We start from the raw sequence: 19,610 nt of genomic DNA on the forward strand, positions 1-19,610 counted from the left end.
AGTTAAAATGTTCTGGTAAGTTCATAATTTTACAGCATTTTGAAACTAGAATTAGTTTATTATGAATATTTCACAAAGTTGTGAAATAAGTGGTAAGAGCCAGGCCCAGCCATTGCACTGGCATGGTTAGTTTTTCTGTCCTACAGCCTTGCCTCTTGTCCTAACAGGGACCTTGTCTGAGACAGGTTCCCCTGCATTTCCCCCCTGGGTTGTTACTGCTTGGTAGTGAGATGCCTCATCTATCCTAAGTGACGTCACAGAGTATTAGTCATTACTATTATACCTCTTTCAAGGCTTCTTGAGGCCCACCTAATGTAAAATGCAGGTGCAGTTTTTGATGCGTTATAAATGGGCAGTTATGTGAACACCTGCTCAGAACCTTGTAGGCTTGTCTGTTAGTTTTCCTGCAATACAGTCCCATTGCAGGATTTTGGGTTACCCTGCTTCCGTGCAGTCAGAGGAACCTTCAGCAAACATGTGTTTATCAGTAGGGTGTCCAGGTCTGTCTCCTCATACTGCATTTCTTGCTTTGCCCTTTCCTGACTCAAGTAACTACTAATGTGGGTCTTGCCTGGGGTTTCACAGCCAGAGAGCTGCACAAAGGGCTACCTGCTAGTAGCATGTGCCTCTATATGCATGTGGCTGGTACAGTAATTTGAAATGTGGTATTTCTCATTAAAAACGACTTAATGTTTTTGGATTTTCTTTTTAAAAACAGAAGTTGCAAATTCTTTTAAAGCTCTGTTTTGCTGTTTGCCAGAGTGATGTGTCCCTGCTGATGATAATAAAATGTAGCAACACAAATAAATTTGCTTAACAGGTGTGCTGACTACTGAGAGGATTCATATCCATGAGCACAAACACTTAGACGACGTTATCATGACTGTTTCACGTGTTGCTATGAGAAACAGGGTCAACTGCAGAGTGATATTTTGTGGTGTTAGAACAAATGAGTCAGACAAAACTGCCAACATGGTGCGTTGGGCTTTGTGCTTTTTGCACCTCGTAGTGATGCTGTTTTTTTTGTTTTTTTTGTTTGTTTTCCCCCTAACCACCTAGAGAGCTGTGAACAAAAAAACATACCGTGTTGACGTGTAAATAAAGGTACAAAAAGAAAAATGCTCACAAATGTGTTCATCTTGCTCCGGGTCTAATGATCACGGTGCCTTTGTCAAGAGGTGTCAGACAGCGTGTGGCAGCAAAGGTGTTAACAAGCATCATGTGTCACATAATTGTCCACATGTGAATCGGACCCCATAGTAAACTGTTCACATATCAGTCTTGCTGTTTTTAAAACATCAGTTTCTCCTGCTTCCTCTGCGCCTGTTGTCTTCTTCTTTCTAAACTGCTATAGCACAGTTTGTTCGAGGGATGTTCTTGGGGATTGGCTTACCTGTCAATTTAAATTTTGACTAAACCAGCCTCTCAGTTAGGACTATAGAAACTTTTTCTTTTAACTTCTTTGAGCATCTCTACTAAATGTAATTTCATTCTGTCGCCTGACTTCTATTCATGGCTGTCACTGTGTGCATATGTGTGAAGGGGAAAGTGGTGGAACAGAGCATGTGGCACAGTTGCAGAAGGGAAGGCAAAATTAACTGAGTTAATAACACCCCAGTTTCAAGTTTTCCAGCAAGGGTTAATTAGTCTAAAATCTAAAAGATGGACTGGTGGTGAACAACCTCAAACATCTGTACATCCGATGACAGGGAAGCTAGTCTTGGCTAGAGCAAAAACAGCTCTGCTGCTCATTTACAGCACAGCCACGCAGCAAACACAGATGAACACAGGCTTTAACCCTCGTGGCATTTCTGCTGCAGAGATGGAGTAACACTTGAGGAAAAAAACTAGCTGCTGTTGAAATGAAACTCCGCAAAAAATAACGCAGTAACATCTCTCACCCAAAGCAGTAAGCTGTAGGGCAAACACTGCATTATCAAAACAAAGAGTATTTGGCAGCTATGGGAAACTGTTCATTCAGCGCAGTCTCATAACAAAGAATGAAGTAATGTACAGCCTGACTGATTTACTGGCAGGTCAGTGTTATTGGCTGCTATTACCTATTTGGCAATCTATCAGTATCAGCATTTATAAACGATAATGATTAATGAAAATGAAGGAAAGAAAAGCAGAGATGAGAGAAACACCATACATATGTTGGGTTTTGACATTGCGTAGTTTGTCCACTAGGAGGCTGCACACATGTTAGGAACACTATAAACAGAAAACACGTGATCTGAACAGAGTCAAGCAGAATGTAAACTTAGGATGGGTGAAAATGGGGGGAAAGATCTTTTCATGCCAATTTTCTGTATTTATTTCTGTCAAACCTAAAGACTAGTTTTTACGGTTTATTATAAGGTTAATTCTAGTTTGAACCTAAACCATAAACTTTTCCCAAACTTAAGCCAGTAGTTTACCTGCTGCTCTGTGTATGGCTTTTTGACAGACTGTTTTTTGTGTAGCCATTTCCCTTATTGCCGAGTTTAAAAACTAGCGGTTTGGATTTTCATGAAGAAGACGCCATCATGGCTCCCTGAGTGACCCACTGACTAGCCAATTGGTAGCATGCAATCTGTTGATGCCACATTTTCAGATTGCCTCAGATTCACTTGTAATCCTGGCCAAGTAGGTACTAAAAAAGTATCTGGCACCATGTACTACTACCTAATAGAAAACCCTATAAGCTGAGCAGTGCCAAACCCGAGTAGGTACCAGTGGAAGAGGGCAAAGAGAGACAATGACAGAACAGAAACTAGAGAGTGACGAGACCAAATTTAGTAACTTACTAAACAAATTTGAAGTGTAAAAATATGTGACTGGGGTCTGTAGTGCGAGACTCCGTTTCAAGAATCAGTACATAGGACGGATGAAGACTAATGTTCAGGGAGTAAATGTAACTGCTGTATCTTAGCTAGCATTAAAAAATAGTTAATAATTTTATGAGGCCAGTAGACTTCCTTCATAAAATAGTGACAAAAATCCACTGGAAACACCTTGAATGTTTTTGTATACATTATTCAACTCAATCCAGTGCATTAAGGCACCATTCTACTCCTGTTTGGTGTAATGACTCCTCCCTCCCAAACACTGCTCAGATGTCAGGAAGGAAAGGGTTCCTGACAATTTCCCTGACTTCCTGAAAATATGACATGCTATGACATTGGCATTACTGAATTCAAGTCATGATTCCCTAAGTGTACAGAAGAGACAGCTTGAACTCTTCTGTAAGCAAGTAATATACACTCTACAATGCTAGGAATATGTTTCTGCAGAGCGTCTGCAAATATGTGCATTTTTAAAACAATATCACTTCTCCCTAGGCTATGATGGCACATGTTTCACTTTTCAGTTGAGGGGGAAGGTGAAATCCTGCTCTTGTCCTTGCAGCTCAGAGGCAGCTAGTGTAGGAACAGTTGTAATCAAGATATCTGAGAGAAAACCAAAGTGATGTGTAGGTTCTAATAGATTTTTGTCATTGCATTCTGATGTTTCGTGTTATTATAGTATTAATATTGTTTTTGGATAAGTGGGCTCTTAGAATGAGTTTATAATACCTCATTCTTCTCTCAAGAGTATATATAATACAAATAAATTTGCTGTCATTGGAAAAAAATTAAATAGACCACACACCCAAAACGGCAAATTGTGTGGTCTTAATATTTACCATGGGCCTGTGGAACAGTGTTTAACATTGTTTTTTATGCTTTTTATTTAGACGTTGACATTATTTTCAAACAAAATCAACTTATGACTCATTTGATTAGTCACTATTAAGACTGGCCTGCACAGAGCTGCAAAAACACTTACAGTTTGACAGCTAGTTTTAGCTTTCGTGTCTGAAAAGAGAAGCCAGTATGGAAGTGCCTTAAGCCAGGATTTATTTGATTGGCTATGATGGGGAAACGTCCGTGCTCCTATAGAGGCCTCTGGGAAAACAGACCTTTGCCCTAGCTCAGTAAATGGTTTCCTCATGGGTTTATGGCCTAGGTCTTTCATTTTTTTCATACTTTCATGCATGTAAAATCCCTCTACACAGCTCTCACTTGGTCACTTTATTTAGTTTATTCTGGTCCATCTCTGCTCTCTTTTCTTCAGCTTCTGTCTCTTGTTATTGTGAAAGGTAGTCACAGGTTGTGCACAGTTTTAACTATATGGATAGCTAGCTTTACTCAGCATAATGTCTGTTAAAGAAAGCCAGTTGAGGTTGTCTTTTACACGTTTTGCATAATATATTTAGAATTAAAAGTAAGAAGGCTATATGTTTTATAGTGTTTTTTGTTTATTTTGCTCCACAGTGTCCACAGTTTGTAACTTTGTGCATTTCTTTGTAAGTGAGCATTCTTTAGTTTTTATCCAAGATACATGGTTACATCTATACATTATACAGCCCCTAACATCCTCTCTGACAGTTGCACCAATCTCGCTCCAAGAGCTTGCAGACATTTATGCAGAAATTGATGCTATGATTGTTATTCATTATATTAAGGCAACGATTGCAAGTGCCTCGCTCATAAATTCAAAAACTCGGGTGAAAAAGTAGTAAAAAATGCACAGGAGGAATCAGGTGAAACAGGACAACCACAATAGCTGCGGGCTGCGTTCATTTCTCTGGAGGTGCACGTCAGTTTAGTCGTAGATTTCCCGATGAAACATACTCAGGCACGAGCGAGCAAACTTAGAAATTCAGCAGGGGATCAAATAATTACTACCTCCACTGTATAGAAAATTATCAAAAGGCTGTCACCTGCTGACAAACAAACATTTCAAACATAAGTGCTTTTTTTTTTTTTTTAATACGTACCAAACATGCTTTCAGTACACACACCTATTAGACCGCTTGGGTCACCTGGTAGTTCTACATGTTCTAGGGCAGGGTAGGCAACTACAGGCCTCAAGTGCCGGTGTCCTGCAGGTTTTAGACATCACCCTATGTCATCACACCTGAATCAAATCATTAGTTCATTCCCAGGCCTCGGGAGAACTTCAAGACACGTTGAGGAGGTAATTTAGCCATTTGAGTCGGCTGTGTTGGATCAAGGACACATCTAAAACCTGCAGGACACCGGCACTTGAGGCCTGGAGTTGCCTACCCCTGTTCTAGGGTTTTTCAAAGTGAAGTGAGATAGCATTTATCATCAGTGCACCAATCACAGTCTTTTTAAAAAGCAAAGTAAATAGACCTTGTGTTAATTTTTAAGGACTGCAAGAACACACCTTGAACCACCTCTTTATGAAATGATGCTTTACGAATAAATTTAGATTAGATTTAACACAAAGGAACAATCAACCCATCATCCAGTTAAAGCAAGTGCACCATTTTCAATGACGCTAACAGGCAGGCTTTTGGAGCTGCTTTCATAATATGAATCATAGTTCAGTTGAAAGACAAATGACGTCCAAATCAAAAATGATAACCTCTCAAATGAAAAACCACAAAGTAAATCATGAGTTGTGAGACCTTAAATGGGCATAAACCTTTAACATATTGTTTTGTTTTTGTGTTTTGTTCAGTTTATTGCTCTTTTTATAGTTTTAACTTCAAAGTAACTGCACAGCTAAAAGCCTCTTTTCAGATGACACTGAGTTATTAATCCACAACTACTGTAATTAACAAAATACAAGCTTGAATGCTTGAATGCTGCAGATTTTTAAAGTGGAAGCTTTTTGAAAGTAAATGAAGGAATGCGTAGAGGACGTCATGGGGGGAAAAAAGAAATTACTCAAGATTTTATAAACAACATGTCGGATGGAAAAATGATAGCTTGACAGAAAAACTCTAAAGGCCTAATTTATTTATTTACATGTGCACACAGACACTTGCATGCAGAAATATATATGATACTGTAGAATTGTACTAATTAAAATGTTTCGTAATCTCAGATACTTTAAAGTTATATTAGTCATAATATAACTTTTTGTGGTGTTTAAATGGTGTTTCTTAGAATTTGCACTCTATAAGCTTGATTAAATCCGTATAGCAAATGGGTTTTGTATTCAGTGTATATTTATAATAAAGCCCTGATCGTTTCTGTCCTGTTTTAACAATCATGGAGCATGTTCAACCGAAAACAGAGACTGAACTGTAAGCTATATAAAAAGGTTAAAAAACTATTTTGGTAAAGGCTATTGATGGTATTATATAACCATAAATAGTCCTATAAATAAATATGCTGCTCAATTCCTTGATATTTCCAGTTACTTTAAATTAAATTTGTATCTTTATTTTCCAGCGTCGAACATCCAACACAAATCATCATGATTTCTAAATGATAGTTGTCTTTGGTGATAAACGAGTGTGAGTTGAATGCCATCTGATCTTTGTTGATGTCTGTTTATTGTGTCTACAAGGACAGACGGAATTGGGAACAAAAATAACTCAGGACTATAACAGGAAAAGTTACAGTAAAATGTTTAACCAAATTGGTGAGATACACTTTTTTGTATTAAAATAAATGTGATGCCTGTTTTATAAGCATTTACTAAAACGAAAGCAGAAGTTTCTGATTATCCAGTTTCATGAAAATACTCTCTATAAATCACATGCAGTAATCTTATAATCACATTCACCCAAACAGTTTGGTCAGTAACTATACTAAAAGGCTCTTTGAAAAGCGACCCTTAGTATTTTAGAAATCACTTAGTGTTTTTGCCTCCTGTGGTTCAAACATACCCATATGGAAAAGAAATAGTAAAAACGTATATGACTTAACTCATGAAAGTGGCCACTTTCACATTACTTTCATATATTGTTTTAGTAAGTATCCAAAACATACAAGTTTCATTATATAATTTTTCAAGGGATCTTATATCTGTTTTTACTCTTGTATGCTTTTCATACAAGTTTCACACAAGACAGATACAAACTTTATAAGATTTATATATATCTTTTCCATATGGGTAAAGAGTGTGATGTGTTTAAAAAAAAAATATATATATATATATATATAAAAAAAACACCCAGCACGCCCCTGCGGGCGGTTTATCCTTCAAGCTCGGGTCCTCTACCAGAGGCCTGGGAGCTTGAGGGTCCTGCGCAGTATCTTAGCTGTTCCCAGGACTGCGCTCTTCTGGACAGAGATCTCCGATGTTGTTCCCGGGATCTGCTGGAGCCACTCGCCTAGCTTGGGAGTCACCGCACCTAGTGCTCCGATTACCACGGGGACCACCGTTACCTTCACCCTCCACATCCTCTCGAGCTCTTCTCTGAGCCCTTGGTATTTCTCCAGCTTCTCGTGTTCCTTCTTCTATATATATATATATATATATATATATATATATATATATATATATATATATATATATATATATATATATATATATATATATATATATATATATATATCTCAGTGGAACAATTTTGTGCATTTTGCTTACCGGGGACATCTTTTGCAAGAATAACCTCAAAGAACAATTGTCATCATTTTGTTTGGATTAATTATCATCTGCTAGCTTCTGTGGCCTATTAGCACCTTCGCTCCACAGAAGAGCCCTTTCTAAAAAATCAAAATGGTCTCTCAGAAAACAACAGCCTTGATGCATTTAGGGTATTGAGTTATATTAGAGCAGAAAGAGAATAATATATTTGCATTTACATATGCCGAGGAGAATTTTGTTGCTGCACCTCTGTCTGTAAGCAACCATCCAGCCAGTCCCCCCCATTTGCCCCCAAAAGCTGGCTGTAGCCTGTCATCTCCAATCAGTCGGCCTGGTTAAGATCTCAGCTTAAATTAGACTCACAGGCCGGCGGCCGCTTGCATTGTTCCTCTGCCTCTTAGGATTAGCTTGGATGGCTAACATGTGTTGTCGTTGTGATTAGCTGTCAGTTTTCCCAAGAATATATAGAGAAATTATTTATTTTGTACATCGTGTCAGTAATCGTTAATGGAGAGCATGCCTCTCTTACAGGGTCGTTGGTTGATTAAGTAGACACTGCTACCAGTGAAACCATGTCTCCCCTGCTTATGTAAAAATTGTAGTATTCAGGTTTTCCGGTTCACCATGAACTGAAATTATATTTGTAACCAACAGTGCAAGATTGGCACAGTCACCTTGAAAGACATTCTGCACCAAGAAGTCACATTTAAGCATTCAACATGAAAAGCTGCCATCTAAGAGTTGAGTTTAGCCTTAATCATGACCCCGAATTTCTACTAACTATCGGATAAATTAACATGATAAAACATCTCAACTCATCAATTTAAAGCAATTCAGAGTCTGATCTTAATGTGTTTCTCCAGAAAAGCCATCCTAAATAAGACGTTTACTTTTAGGAAATCTTAACCTTTGGCCAGAAAAATTTAATCAAAACGCATGGGACATCATCTTTAAATAGAATAATAAATTTACCTGATCGCAGTTCCAAAGAGATGACCCCCGCCTCAGCTGTTAACAAAAGATGAATCAATCGGAATCGAAATAATATATCTTCCTACCACCAAGACGAGACAAAAAGCCGCCAAGCCATTGGCCAAGACGTTGGGTCATGTGGGCGAATCAAAAATGGTGAGGTCACATTTGTAGTGTAACCCGAAAATAGTCCCTGATTCAGATGAGTTTCGCAGCAGACCTGTCCATTTCGTCATGGACAAGCGTCCTCTTTTATATGGACAGAAGACACGAGTGCCCCAGATTAGGGTCCCCCTCAGGGTCTGGGGGGAGGTTGGAGGTGGCAAACAACTGCAGTGGGCGCCAGGATATTCTCAGTGACATGTTGGTAAATCCATCGAACATGGATGCTAAATCTTTCTGTCAGCCTATTGCTAAAATCAACTTCTGTACCACATCTCGGATTTTGTGATTTTACCTTTTAATAATGACATAATTGGAAAAAAAACAAAACAAATAAAAACATGCGATTGACCTTTAATCTGCATTTAACCAAGTATTTGGTTTGCCTGCATTGTGGGTTGACTTGCACATATTGTTAAACCACACACTAAAGCTGCATTTGCTGTTTGATAAAGTAATTCCTTGCTGCATACACTGTCACTGTATTGCTACAAGCAAAAGGAGCATTAAGAGTCTGAAATTGAATGGTTCCAGTTCACTACCCACTTTAGTAGGACTCTGTTGAACTCATAGAATATGTTTTGATTGACCGAGCATTTGCCAATTACTATTCGGGACAACAATGACACTTGCAAACTTTCCTCTTATCTTATTGTTTTCCCATGTTTGTTTTTTTTATTAATTTCTCCCCATTCTGATAATGCTGCTGTCATTGTCTGTAAATCATAGATACGTCTGGTGCTGTAAGCATCCCGAGGGGGACCCTGCATGCAAAGTAGCCAGTGTTCTGTGTAATTTATCCACTATGGTAGAACCATGAACAAAAAAGTACATTTGGTCTTTCTACTATCTTGTTCATTAACCAGCATCCTCCACGTCCACATTTTGCCTTTTGGTTTTTTTTTTTTACTACCTCTAAATGGGCCTTGCAATTGAAATAAAGCAACAAAGCAATTGAATACAGTCAAGACAATGAAGCTCTCCTGACCTTGTTTGATAGAATTTTATGCATTTTTTTTCTTTCTCTTATTTTAAAAACTTTTCTGACATTTCTTTTAATAAAGTCTTTCAAGTCAAGTACAGCAAGGCTACATGGAAGGAGACACTCGCAGCTGGCGATATATGACTTCAGTGTAAACAAATGACCTCACTGGAACACTTGTTAGTTGTACTTCATATGACAGGAAGAGCAAAAGTTTTATAATAAGCAGTATTAAAAGAAAGCCTTGAGCACGTGGTTAACAGGCCAAACCCAAAATACAACATTTCTGGTAGAAAATATTTTTCAGTTTCAATTGTATTATGTTGTGCAGACTCCTGGGGAGTTACAAAGTTATGTTACTTTAGTTACTGCTAGAGTAAATGCATTTTTGTTTGAAAACGCATCTTTTTCTCTCCGTTTTGGCCTTCGTCCACACTGAGATGGCGTTTTTGGTCAAGGAAAACTGAGTTTTTTGAAAACGCTCTCCAAAGTGGATAAATTTGAAAATGCCGTTTTTGCGTCGCAGTGTGGACTGCAAAAATGGAGGCTTTCAAAAACTGTGATGCATTTTAGTCATGTGATGCAGTCATGTGACCAATTCAACTAAGATGGAGGACAGAATTGTACAGCAGTTCTTTTGCTTGCTCTCAATTTGGACAGCATTATTAAAGATTAATATCAGTTTGTACATGCTCCAGATAAAACTCGGCACTTTCCCTCAACATTTTGCCGCAACGTTTCAAGAGCCGGAAAGTAAATAAACGGCAGACGGAAATGACACAGGTCGAATCGTCTTACGTTTCACACATTCGTAGTACAGGAACGTGGCGTTTTCCGTGTGGATGAAAACGATAATGTGGACGCGGAGCGTTTTTAGAGGAAAACGCCATCTTTAAAGTTATCCGGATTAGTGTAGACGTAGCCTTATTTTACAAACCCACTTTTCTACCCTAGGCTACTTTTGTGCTTACATTTGACTATTGAATATTTGTTATATCACTGTGTCACTACTATTCCACTATAATGTTACCGCTGGGGGCAGTTGATTCACATCTTGCATTAGGTAGTCTGTATATTGCTCATTAAAAAAGTTAGCACAGCAGGAATGAAAAGGGCATTATGGGTAGTTTATGGTGAAGCTTGCAGCTCTGCACACACACAGAACAGACTGTGAAGAGTCGGCAACACAGCAAAGACAGTGATCCCATGTGGAGAGAAAGGAAATGTTTTTAACCCTCAGCCATAAAAGCCAGATGGGGTATTGTTGTCACCCTGAAGGGTGGGCGGCATAGACACCAAAGTTTGTAACTCGAGAATGAGGTAACATAGGATTTAGAAAATTCGTATCACTGCATCTACTAAAATATCTTTAGTTTGAATCCCAGGGACCAGAGGGTCAGTGGTCACGTTTTCTGAAAATCTTGTGAACGTGGTAACTCTAGAAGGACTTAACCGGGTACTTCCAAATTAATCTGCTAGGAGTCTGAGAGGTACTTGTAGCACTGGTGGGTGCCAGTATTTTTTTTTATTTTTATTTTTTAGAGTTGACAAAACTCGTGATTGTTACTGTAACTGCTTTCAAAACCTGATACCTGCAGCATTCAGATGTGTGTCTAAAGCAGGGCATGAGGTGCAAGTCATTATTTTGCAGTTTTGCTCTGGGGGAGGGGCTATAGGACACTTTTGTCAGTCTTAAACCATTTCCCCCCTAATGATGCTTTAGGTAAAAAAAAAAAAAAGTTATATTAACATATTTTGAACCAATACACCATCCCTCATAGCAACCTGCTTCTAACATGGTGTAAGTTGCATGGTCCCCACCCCACCCCAAGGACCTCCCAGGTTCAAGCTATTATCTTTCCTAATATGGTGACAGTATCAAACTGAACCTTGACCTTTTCTGAAGAGAATGAAAAGGTCAAATGAGGTAATAGTCACTGTGAGATATATATTGTTTTTCACATGTTCACACAAAACATCCATCTTCACTAGGAACTCTTGTGAAAGCCTGTCAGAAAGGTAGAGTAACAGAAGAGAAGCCACAGTGAGGTCATCTTAATCTTGAGTATATCATTTCCTCCTGCACATTAGATTATTCTTGCTTAACTGCAGGTTAAGCAAAGAACAAGTCCAAGCAAAAAATACTTTCTCCAAATGTTTATCTACCACAGTATCCATTACCAGAGAAAAAATAATTAAACTCTATTAAAAATTAAACAATTTCATTTATTAAATGTAAAATGGGTTTACAATTAAGTAAACTCAACAGGTGGGATATATATTTCAGTAGATAACAAATGACTTGGCATGGTCTGTAATTTCATTTCCAGTAAAACATTTTTCTTCATGACCGTGAGATGAATTGCAGAAATCAAGCGGTTTAGTTTACAAATTAAAACACGATGATGGATAACACCAGTTCCCGAGATCAAACTAAAATGACTTCCCACAGAGTTTTTCAGTAAAAATGCCCACAGCATTGTTTGAACACTCACATCCTGCCTACACAAACCAGATATCCATTAAATATTACGTCAGGATATATCGAATACTGTATAACAGTTGGGGATGAAAACCTGCTTGGTGGCACTTTTAAACAAGAATAAACAAGAATAAGATGAAACTTTTCGTAATTACCTTGTTTTTTTTGCTGATTTTTATTTATTTTTTGTTCATTAAAGTACCACAGTCTGATCTTATCTTAATCTAAATCACAAGCACAAACAAGCATAATCTAAATTTATCAAGACATAAGCGAGCAAGCACATGTTGCCGGTGCTGGTGGGAGAGAACCTCTTGGATTTATTAACAGCAGCGACTTTGACTATTTCAGTAGCTGCAGATCAGACCTAAACAACATCCAGGATACATTTTGAACTGACTGTTCTTTCTCCCAGAACAGCTTCATCAGATTTATATTCTTAAGTTTAGGTCACTCATCACCCCTCACTTTTTAGCTAACAGTTTATCGCCAGTGGAGATTCCAGGCTCCATCATTGAGCGTAATCCTTTTCTCCCACTCGTAGCTGTTTCAGCCTCTTATCTCAGAGTCTCGTTGCTAATAATAATTTAGCCTGTCATTGCTACAAACTGGCAAATCCCACCGTCTGTGGTCACCACATCAGTGCTGGTCTCGTCCCATCTGTCTTGCCTCTTTACATACATTAGTGTTTCTCCAAAACAAAAAAGTTTGATCAGCCAAAAAAACCAAACCTCAAAAGCAGTGATTAAAAATTGTTTTACATAATTATTATTAGTGTTATAATTTATCTGTTGTTCTTTTTATTTTGAGAGAGGAGTGGCTTCCTTTGTGGTATTCTGCAACTGTCTGGCCAGTTTAACATATAACCATAATCATGTCTCCTGATGTTCCTTAGGTATGGGTGGATTTCTATTTGGCACTGGAGTCACCTTGCCTGGCCTCAGTGCTCCATTTCTAGACTCTTTAAGTTTTTAATGTGAAAACTTTAAAAAATCTAATGTGCAGCAGCACATTCAGCAGCTCTTTCAATAGTCACATGGTTTGATCCACAGATCTTAATGTAATATGTCTAAGTTTGTTGCTATGATCAGTGGAAGTAAGCTGACATAGACGTTCTTGTGCCACGGCGTTCTCGGATATATCACTTAAATAATATTTATCCCTCAAATCTCATACTGCAAGCTGCAGTGTGAGCTTTGCAGCTTGGGTTACTTTAGTATGAAATAAACAAGCGGTGACTCGATTCGTTTGGCTTCACTTCCGCTCAAATCAATCAATGAGAACAAATGACAAGTTCCCTAAAGCTATGGCTGAACTTCCTAAGCTCTCCATTCAGAAAGAAATTCTGTGTCCTTCATCCTTCAGCAATTCAAAGGTTACAGATGGCATCTGCTTTTTTGTGTGTGTGTGTTTGTTATTTTCTTCAGTGTACTAATGACACATTCCTTAACTGATGGCATGTTTGTTTATTGCTCATGGGAATACACTAATGAGCTTTAACTAGCGTTTATTGCTTCTCTCAGGAACGGTATTGATCACTTTCACTGGTTCATAACGGCACATGTTTAGTTTTTTAGTGGGTTTGCATTTTTGCTGTTGCACTTATTAAAAGTCATGCAGTGTTTTTTAATAAGCACTGCATGACTGAAAGCTGCTGTCTAAATAGCTTTCACTTTTATACTGTCAGGCCATCAGAAGCAGAGGCCTTCTTGTGATACAAAAAAATGTTGCTTTTGGTGTGTGTACAGAGCTTCCCCTGCCTCTTTTCAATATGCATTTTAAAGATATGTTGGCAGCTGCTGCTTGCAGGCAGTGAGTAAATGTTTGAAAATGACTAACTTTGAGAAACATGTCACATTTGGTTTCCCAGTCTGACTACTCTCTGCTGCCTTATATCAAAGGAACTGACCACAATGACGAAGAAAATGAGAAATATAGTTTTCTCTGGATGCAGTACAGGGTGGCAGTGATTGATGCATATTTAAATACTTGTTTTTATTTCATTAAGTTGCTCAGGCATATGTAACCCTGGCATCAGAATTTGATCTGGGGAACTGAGTGATAATGGGTGGGTCATCATGAGGATGGCATCCTTTCATTAAAACACATTTTGATGTTCACTCAGATGTGGCCATGGCATGCAGCTGTGAAGCTGTAAATAGTCAGGAAAAAGGTGAATGGAAACCGCCTGCCCGTGAGCTTTTTGTTTAATTAAAACAGGCCATGACGTAGAGTCTGCAGATATACTCTCTGATATGAAGTCCAAATGAGATGTTTCTGGCTTTAGAGACACAAGTGATTATAAATGCTTGATAAGAAATAGCTATACTGGTCAGACAGCACTCTAAAATCTCAGCCCCTATCCCGATGCTTCTGCTTGTTATTTAAATTGGCAAAGAATTAAGAGCAGCACACAAATACACAGTATGACTGATGTTCATCACAACACCCATATCCATTGTTTTCCACATAGGCCCACACTGGCAGCGTTTTGATGCACGTCAGCTGTCATGAAAAGGCTGCATTTTTTTTTCCTACTCCCAAATTGTCATATCTTGCACCTTTAAATACTTTTGTGTTTGACACACCCAGTCTGAGCTGTGTGCGTCATTTACTGACGCACAAGCTTATTATGTGGGCTGAACTTTAGTCTAATTGGAATCAAAAGCAGTCTGTAAGCACAAGTAAACAAATCAGTTTATGAACATATTAAATTTAAAATGAAGAGATATTCATTAAAAAGGATGCTAAATTATAAAGTATCACAACCACATCAGTAATATTTGTTCTGTTAACAGATCCCTAGAGAACTACTTTTTCGAAATTTAAATAAATACCCTTTTAATCTGTGAACTAGGCTTATTTCTGACTGAAACTATCGCCCTGTGTTGATCTCTTCAGTGTAGAGCTGGGCGATAGAACGATAACGATATGTATCGCGATATAACTTTTACTCGATAGAGAAATTAAGCTATCGCAATAGACCTCGCCGCTCTTGTCCTCAAAAAAAAAAAAAAAAAAAAAAAGGTCAGCCAATCCAAATTAAGTAGCGCAGAGCCGAACCAATCACAGCCGCAGCGTCACGTCGCGTGACTTGTTACGTACAGCACAAGTGCCAAGCCGCACGTGTGTTTGTTTGGGAAGCAGCCAGCGGGTAATGGAGCCAGCGCGTAATGGAGGAAATGAGTGTGCCGACTAGAAAAATCAACCGAGCGTGACCGAAGAGAAAACAGATGATGGTTCCAATGCCGGAGAGATTGTCAAACGGAAGAGCCATAGAAGTTCCGTAGTGTGAAGGTATTTCGGCTATTTCAAGTCTGACAAAAAACAGAGTAGCGTGCACTGTAAATTGTGCCGAAAGCAAGTCTGGAAATACAATAAACTGGTGCATGCGTCACACTGCGCCACGTTATTGTTTCGGTGAAATGAATTTCTACAATACTGTTACTGTTAATTCTACTCTCTGCAGTGTTTAAATGCTTACATATACACACAGTTACTGTCCCTCCACACATACGACTCGGTTCTGCTTCTATGCCCCAGCTTTGTTTACTTTTTCCCACCGAGGCTTCTAGACTTCTGATTGGCCAACATTTCTGCACAGTTAGGAATCTAGCGCCACCTGCTGCTTTGGCATGTTCATAGCAGCGTTTTCCTTCATTTCTGCCTTTATGTGTGGACGGGATTATTTTTTAAAACGAAAACGGAAAATCTCCGTTTTCAAAAATACCTGTGTACGTGTGGACGTAGCCTCAGTCTCTGACTGGAAGCGCTAATTCGGCTTTTGTCAGACTAAAGTAACTGTTAAAACTGTTTGAAAAGCTCAGCTATACAACAAGGAGAGATTGAGAATTTCCTTTTAGTTCTCAGTTTATTTGATATTGACAAAAGTTAGTCAGTTTTGTCTGTTCTTCTGTAAAACAAACTAAGATTTATTTTTAGAATTAATATTTTGTTTCTAAGTGGAATTGACAATTTAGTCTGTTTTGTTTGTTCTATTTTGAAACTTAAACGCTTTAGCGGCTGCCTTTTGTGTAGTTTGCAATATTTGCCTTTATTTATCTGAAAAACTCATGTTCCTTAAGTACATCTACCCTGTTGAACTTATTATGGGAAATAAATATTTAAATAAAAACAAGCTGCTGATTCTTTCACATTTTACTTGTGAGCAACGGCACATTTAAATCTTACAAATATAGTTATTTGGCTTATATCGTGATAGATATCGTTATCGCCTGAAATGAAAAAAACATATCGTGATATGAAAAAATCTCATATCGCCCAGCTCTACTTCAGTGGGAATTTGACTGAATTAAAAGCCTTAAAAGTGGGTAGGGTTTATCAGCATGTTTCTCCTCTTTTGAACTGAAGACATGCAAAACCTTAGTAGTCCTGTGAAAAAATGTTTTCACACCTATAGTTCCTTTACTCTGGTCAAAATCAGTTGATGAGTTTACAAACTTGTAGGTTTGCCTTCACATAGAAAAACAAATCCAAGTGAACTCCAAGAAAACCAGAATGCATCATTACAAACTGTGTGAGAATGTTCAGTCTGCTCATTGGGCAGATGTGTGTGGGGCGGGAGCAACAAAAGTAAGTACAGAAGAAGGTGCTGTGTTCTGAATTATTTGTGAACACAGAGAATTTACATTCATTTCACAGCTAGTTCCTGGCCTGTACTCACTTGTGCAGATCTACAGTACATTCCTGCATTGAGAATATAAAGCATACGTGGCTACATAATGTTTTGGGGTTGTTGTTTTTTTTTAGCTCAAACTGATAACATACATCTGGTAGTTGGTTTGAATCACGCTCACACCATAAACAAAGCATTTTGGCTGCACCGAGGGGAGAAAAGAAACCACAGTTTAATTTAAATAGACTAAAGACAACTTTGAAAACCCCATCATTTAGTAGTTTGTAGAATCAACTTTGACCTGCTCTTGCTTTGCTTATTTGTTCGTTAATGCATGGCTCCAGCTACAGCATCTTTATCAGGCTGACGACTGACTGGGTCATTTTTGTTTTAGTCATTCTGTGGTACACCAGACAACTCCACCTTGCTCTCGTTTGGCCAAAGCACATTGTTCCAGACATCTTGCAGTTTGTTCAGATGCAACCATGCAGCGATGGTGCCATGTTCTTTTTAGCAGGAAGAGGCTTCCTCTCCTTCACAAGCAGTTTAAAAATGAGAATTGTTTTAGAATACAAAAAATTAAGTCAGATTAAATAACACAGAAGAGGTCATTAAGTACAAAGCTAAATAGCATACAATAAAAAGTAAAAAGTTGAATGTAATGGAATAAGGATGCTTCATAAAGTAAAATATTATAGTAAATTAAAAAAAATAAATATATATATATATACTAAAGGTAATTAAAATCTCTGATATACTCTTTTCAGTTAAATGTAGTGTAACTGAGTAATTAATTCAGTTTTTGTTTACATTTTAAAGAACATCCCAGCATTTTTAGAAATGGTGTGTATAACTCGCTGCAAGCCTTAGTGTTTCAGTTTGATGTGCTGCACTTATTGGAATGAACTCTTTCTATCGCTGTTAGTCATGAGATAGCCTTTTGTCAGAATTACTCAGCATACAGTTCCAACAGAGATCCTACTGTACTCAGTATAGTGCTCTTTTTTTGAGACAAGCCTCTAATTATCCTCATTATTGACAAAGTCAACACTGCAGCAATTATTGAAAGAACAGAACGTAACATGCACATAAAGTCAGTTTTAGTTAGTTTGTTAATGCTTGATCATTAGGGCCACAAAATAACACAAGGTACTGTCTGCATTAGGCAAAGTAGTTGCATTCACAAAAGCTAAACAGCATCTAATGTACTTTATGTTTTTCAATTTTTCCACACAGGATTTTTTAGTTATGATTTTTACATTGATTACTGTATGAATAGTTTAGCCTGTTCAGTTTAGTTTGTGAAAGAGAAATTGTCTGAACTATATGTATATGTATGAATACCCTAGCGTGTTTTTGTGTATTTATGAATTATGCTATGGTTAGAAATAGCAGTTTTCTTCCCCTACAGAGTTATGAAAAGAATGCCGGTATCTCCTGACTTAGTCCTATCAGTACAGAGCAGTTCTCTGTAGAGGGAGCCGGCTTAGATATTTTTTCTTGAAGCTTTGCTGCCAGTATTAAAGTGTCAAAACACACATACATGTGTATGCAGTGACATGTATAAAAAGCTCAAAGGACTTGAATACAGACAGGCAGACGGTCAGACAAATATAAAATATATCAGTGAAGGAAAAACCTGAAAGGAATTGCACACATTTATTCCTTTTCCTCCTTGTTGCTTTCAAAACAGCTGAAGGTGGCCATTATCAGTCACAGCAACTATAATATGTGGCCATTATGGTCTGCCGCATTTAGTTGGTGCCTCAGTATTGTTTACATTCGCCACACAATAGCTTTGTATTTTTATATTGACTGTATGTATTGGAAAAGCAGCTGAGAAGGAACAATGAGGGAAATGTTTCGATAACATAACATTCAATAACTCTACCACATGGGTGTTTGAACTGTAAATTTACTTCAGTTATATAGGATTACGTGTAGAAATGCATTGAATAGCTTTAGGAAATAAACAATCGCCGGAAGCGCATCAGGGTAGTTTGTAAGATGAAGTCAAATGCAGGAAGACCAATATCAGCTAATTGGGAATAAGGGGTATTCTGCATCTGTACCATCAAAGTAAATGAATTTGTAGTTATTGTTGTTGGGGCAGATTTAATTAACTCTACATTGGAGTCACGTGGATAAGTGGCTTTTATGTGTCTGCCTCTTTGAAAGTCCACATTTCAAGACTGAATGTCTCAAAACTAATTAGACTGTTTGGTTACTGACTTCACCAAATACTGCTGCAATACTCCGGTGCCTTAAGCCAAGACCTAGCAGGTGTATCCTTGACAGTTCATGGATTCACTGAACCATGAAGACTACATGACTCTATACAGTCTACGCAGCTGTGATGCCTACTCAGCTACATGTAAATGGACTGATTCATATATAGTGCTTTGAGTACTCCAGGAGAGTAGAAAAGCGCTTAAGACAACATGTCCCATTCACCAATTCACACAAGCACTTCTATAATTATTCTATGTGTGATAATCCATTGTTGACCAATGCATTGTTGCCACTCTACTACAACTACATTTTTGTCACCAGTTAGCGGCAAATTCACCTCATAAACTAGACAATCAAGAATCTATTGTAGAGTTTGATTTAGGGCTAATGATTTCTGTAATTTAAACCATTTCTACACTGTTTGTCTATTAGGACATTATAGCTAATATTGCAAATTCCAAATGGATTACCATATTGATGCTGCTGGAGTGTATTTTGTCTTAATGTTGGGTCATTCGAATAAGGGAAGCTGTTTAAGTGAAAAAAAAAAACTGTTAGCAAGTTTCAGTTTCACAAGTTGGCCAAAATAAAACAAATGTACTTCTAATTTTGCTTTCTGTGAGTGTAGACCATCTCATTTAGGTAAAATGTGAAAGCTGAGATAATCTGCCTTTAGGCCATTAACTACAAATCTTAATTAAATCAGTTAGATAAAAACATCTAAACTCTGAACTTTCCCTGTAAACTTTAAGCACTATGTTTTTCCT

At 37.9% G+C, this 19,610-nt stretch overlaps 1 protein-coding gene across 12 annotated transcripts in view; it reads right to left on the minus strand.

The window, feature by feature from the left end:
* Nucleotides 1–19,610, minus strand: part of pcbp3 (poly(rC) binding protein 3) — an 87,205-nt gene that overhangs the window by 32,071 nt on the left and 35,524 nt on the right. The window contains exon 1 of one of the 12 annotated variants that reach the window (XM_026145915.1): nucleotides 8,350–9,536. The exons of the other annotated variants lie outside the window; for them this stretch is intronic. The gene's annotated coding sequence lies outside the window, so the exon portion shown is untranslated. Of the gene's footprint in view, nucleotides 1–8,349; nucleotides 9,537–19,610 lie in introns of those variants that run through there. 12 annotated transcript variants of the gene reach the window in all.

This window comes from Astatotilapia calliptera, chromosome 16 (genome assembly GCF_900246225.1).
Source record: "Astatotilapia calliptera chromosome 16, fAstCal1.2, whole genome shotgun sequence".
Classification (NCBI taxonomy): Eukaryota; Metazoa; Chordata; class Actinopteri; order Cichliformes; family Cichlidae; genus Astatotilapia; species Astatotilapia calliptera.